Source organism: Cryptomeria japonica, chromosome 2, assembly GCF_030272615.1.
Source record: "Cryptomeria japonica chromosome 2, Sugi_1.0, whole genome shotgun sequence".
NCBI classification, from domain to species: domain Eukaryota; kingdom Viridiplantae; phylum Streptophyta; class Pinopsida; order Cupressales; family Cupressaceae; genus Cryptomeria; species Cryptomeria japonica.
This window is the reverse complement of record NC_081406.1, coordinates 126,030,780-126,036,182: the sequence shown is the minus strand read 5'-3', so window position 1 is coordinate 126,036,182 and position 5,403 is coordinate 126,030,780.

The window sequence follows — 5,403 nt, the reverse complement described above, 5'->3', positions numbered from 1 at the left end:
TCTAATTTATCCCAAACTTCATAAGCAGATCCCAAAGATACAACCTTTGTCCATTATGTTTTAGAAAGAGCACTAAAGATATCATACCTTGCCTTTTCATTGTCTTCAAAATCCTTGATTTCATTTGGAGTATTATGTTAGAATTAGAGATCACTGAGAGGGGGGGTGAATCAGTGATCTACTGAAAATTGAAACAACAAACTTATTCTTTATCCACCGGTTAACAATGCATAACATATAAGAAAAAAAATGTGCAACAATAAATACACAAATCCACAACACCAGAATTTTTACGTGGGAACCCAAAAAGGGAAAAACCACGGTAGGGATGGAACCCATAATATTTATATACTATGGCTAGGAGTACATAAATATTACATAGATGGGATTGCACTTGCATTTAGGCTCACTGCCTAGAGCTCACTACTCAAATAAGTTTCCCGAAGGGATACAACCCTCAAGGAAGTCTCACTGACTTACAATTTATTTACAATATGTAAATACAATGAAATTAACTCTTAATCAGAATTTGACTATGCAAAGATGAGTTCCACTTAGGCTCTAAATCTCTAATTGTCTCTGCTCTGCTAAATATTTTGTCTCTATCTTAGTCAGCTACCAGTTGGTCTAAATAAAAATGCACACAGGAAACTGCACTTAGTCACACCAAAATGGATCACCATACACATCACACTTCAAAATCCAATTTCCAAAATGTTCTTATATATCCGGTCATACCACAAAAAAAATCTCCTTCAAGTCGGCTTCAATAAGTGTAACATGTAGATTAAGTTGACTTCAATCTTGCACAAAACATATTACCGAACAAAAGATTATAACCAGACACTTCCTAAAGGTTTTTTATATCATTGAGATCACAAAAATAATCACCAAAAACAACATAATCACCAAAGATCATTCTGGATCAAAAAATTACTGAAATACCCTATTTTGCCCTGTTCCACCGGTTAACTGTCTACCAGTTACCTCCATCTTCTGGATAAGCTAAATCACAACTACTAGAATGAACAACCAAGAAGATTTACCATCAATGACAACCCAAAACAAATAATAAACCACTGTAAGCCTTCTGAAATCATCGGATGAGTGTCAATTGCCAACAATCTCCCCCTTTGGCATTGATGGCAACACCTATGAAAAATGGCTAAGTGTTGAAACTTGTACAACCAGATGAAAGAATAAAATAATTCTAAGGCTCCTCCTTAGATCAACAATCCACAAATTTTCAATAAACTGGATTGTACACTGTACATGGACTGTACACTCCATACATGCAATCAATCTGTACATTGTACATTTTTTCACCTCATCTCTCCCCCTTTGATAGAAATGCCAAAGATAGGGTGTGCATCAAAATTTCCTATACATATATACACATTTACTATAGGATTAAATCTATACATGTCTCAATATATCCGTATATGAGATCTTCAAGAACCCAAGATATGTGTTCCATCCTGCTCGCGACTTCTCAAAAATTGAAACAAAACCATTCAAAACATAAGCGTGAAATTCTATTACTGAAATCTTAGTAGGAGTCTCCTGAGACATGTTATGAATGTAGTCCATCTCCCCCTTTGGCATTGATGGCAACACCTATGAAAAATGGCTAAGTGTTGAAACTTGTACAACCAGATGAAAGAATAAAATAATTCTAAGGCTCCTCCTTAGATCAACAATCCACAAATTTTCAATAAACTGGATTGTACACTCCATACATATAATTAGTTTGTACACTGTACATGGACTGTACACTCCATACATACAATCAATCTGTACATTGTACATTTTTCACCTCATCTCTCCCCCTTTGATAGAAATGGCAAAGATAGGGTGTGCATCAAAATTTCCTATACATATATACACATTTACTATAGGATTAAATCTATACATGTCTCAATATATCTGTATATGAGATCTTCAAGAACCCAAGATATGTGTTCCATCCTGCTCGCGACTTCTCGAAAATTGAAACAAAACCATTCAAAACATAAGCGTGAAATTCTATTACTGAAATCTTAGTAGGAGTCTCCTGAGACATGTTATGAATGTAGTCCATCTTATGATACACTAAGGTATCCAACCAAGGACCAATTAAGTTCTAAAGTTCACTTGTTTGCCTGATCATCCTCTCCTTTTCCTTCTCAAAATTCCTAATCTGCTCAGTGATATTCAAAATTTATCCCTCAATACTGCCAATTAAATTGGTTGTGGGATCATAGGCCTGAGAAATCTAAGCTAACTGCCCTTTACAATTCTCTATCTGCTTTTCTATCTCAGTAGTAAAATTGGTCAAAATTAGACAAGACTTGTAAATTTTACCACCTTCCACTAAACCCTCATCAATCAGTTTTAACACTTTATCTAGTTGTGCCTTATCATTATTAATCATTTGCAAAAATGTTTAAACTTTAGCATCCTTAAACTTCTCCATAGCTTGTCGGGTTGATGTTTTAGATGAAGAATCAAATATGGTGGATATATGATCAATTAAATTTTGAAGCTTACCAGATGAACTGGTACTTGCATCAAGTTACAGATCCGGTACCACCTGTTCCAAAAATTTAACAAATTTTTCAATGAGTTTCTTCTTTTCATATTTTGATTGTGCTAACTCTTGACTGGCTTGCGCCTGAAGAGAAGCAGTAGCTATCATTCTCTCAACCGAAGACATTTGATTGAAAGGTTTATCAAAATTGATGTTGAACTATGGAAAACTCCTTAGGATTTGGGTTTTTGCAGTGTCAATTTCCACAAGTACAGGAGTCTCCATTCCCTTGCCCTTATCCTTATCCTTATCCTTATCTGGTTCATCCTGTTTCACCTTTTCTTTCTTTTCTGCCTCAAACAGGTCTGGATTTAACTTCTTTAGGTGTCTCCTATGTACCGATGTCACCACTTGGTGCACCATCCTCTACCTCTGTTGGTTTAACATTTTCATTTGTAGGCTCATCCACAATAGAATCCAAAATTTGTTGTTCACCAACATCCTGAGTATCCTCTTTTTTATTTACATTGTCCGTCGGAGGATTTTTTGACTGAGTGGCACCATTTTGAGAGACAACACCTACAAGCCGGTTCTCAATAAGAAATATTTCACTAGTTTCTCTCCTTATTTCTTCAACTTGGCCAATCATTAGACTATTGTGAATTCTTTTTTATTTTCTAACAAAATTAATCTGTCAATTTCTTCTATAGTGATACTGGTGCACTGATTAACCAGTTCACTCTCCTTTATTTATATGTCCATTTGGCTAGCAGATTTTCTCTTAGCATCAATTAGGCTATACAAATATTTGGGAAGATATTTTCTAATTCAACTAATGCTTTACTAAATACATCCATAGACAAGATTATAACTTCCTCAATCTTCCTCTAGTCCTTGTCATCCATATTTACATAATATACATGGATGTTCTTAAAATTTTCATCTTTAATAATTTCATCAATTAATTCCTGAGTAGATAGAGGAGGAATAATATGATACTCTGTTTTAGAAGATTTCATCTTACCGGATTCAATAGCCTCATCCATATCTGATTTTGTCTTCTTTCCTTTCATGGGCTTGCCTACTAGTATAGGATCAGATCTTGCCTTCTTCTTCATTGGCTCCTCCTTCTCACCACTGGATTGGAGTTTTCAAATCACTCTAGCAAATTTACCTTTCTTTGGTGCCTTGTGAATATCTAAATCAGATTCAATATTTGATTTCACCAAAGAAACAACTACATATTCTCTTTGTGTCTTCTACTTCTTTCTTAGAACACCTTTCCCCTTTGCAGATACACCAGATGGCTCAGCTTCAGTAGGAAGTGTCTTCACCAGAGCAGGAGAAGGTCTCGTTACCTTTATTTTAACAGGAGCAAGTGCAAGATTTTGTTTCTTATCTTTTTCAATTGCATCCCTTGCTACCATAGCAGCCCTGACCTTTTCCTAGGGATGGACTTCCTCAACAAGAATGTCTTCCACAATCTTTTCCACCTTCCTCTTCCTCGCCAGTTCAGAAAACTAGGAGTGCAACTCCATTGATTTCTCTTTGCATGTTCCAAATCTCTCCTCCTTGGTGTCTTCCAAAGCACTCAACAAGTTTTGTGCATATGCATCCAAGGTAGTCTCATCTACCTCATACCCCATTGGCATTATTCATACTGTCCGGGGTTGAACTGCTTCCATCAGGCAGTCATCCTTATTCACCATAAAGCAGATTGTCCCCTCATATTTCTTGACAATTTCTTTGGAGATTCTCACTCCTTGTTTCATTTTATCCTGAAATTTTTTTTAAAAAGCCCACAATGCATCATTTTGATTGTCTTGGTTCCCAAGACTATTAAGTCTTTGCTTTATTTGTTGTGCAACCAGTCTTTCATAAGCCCATTGTACCCTACCAGTTCCAAGGATTTGATTCTTGAAATAGAGCGGAAGACAAATAATCAAAGATCCAAATTTAAAAACACATTTCTTATCCTATTTAATCATCTTCAAATTTATTAGCAATTCCTCCAACAACACATTGCATAGGTCATAATGACCATCTTCTTTTACCATTTTGTAAGCAGCATGAATAGCAGTGACAGATATCAAATTCAATCTGTTAGATTGATACACATTGTAACAAATCACCATTACAACAAATTTAACATCATCCTCTTTAATTGTGTTGATCTTTATCAATCGCCCATCAAATTTCGTACTAGTTCTCTTGTTCATGGTAGGGTTCAAGACCTTCTGCAACCTTGGCTTCTCACCAGTTTGATTCAAATAGGTAATTGCCTTAATTGCATCATCAGTGATCTTGTAAGGTTGGTCTAGCCACATGAATTCAGTGTGGATCCTGCTCAACACATATCTTACCCACTCCTCATCAAAAGTCGAAAAAGTTCACAAATTGGGTGAAACCCTTTTTCTTCAGTTGGGCAAATTCTGGCTTAGGATTGCCGATATCATCCATGATTTTGTCAGTATACACATCCAAGATGTCTTCTGAGCCAGTTTCTTCACTTTTGTAGTGAATATAAGATCGAACATCATCGACATGCAAGACTCTGTATGGACGAAGGAAAATACTCCAACTGGGTCATCTTCCATGGACTCATAAGGGTGTTTCTTAAATATAGAATGGGTCTTATCCTTAACCTCAATCACTAGTGGAGTAGCAATGGAAGATGCAGATGCCATTTTAAAATCTCACAAAATCAGACTTAGAAAAACATCCTTCGAGAAATACCTTAACCAACTGTCGGATGCCCTAGATCGCTTCGCCGGATTGCTTTTATCTCTTTGATCGCGTGGAAACTTTGATCATCTTGTTCTTCAGCTCAAAAACACTATTCACAAAGTGAAGAATGATTCTCATAATTGCCTTTTTAAATTTGCAAACCCTAA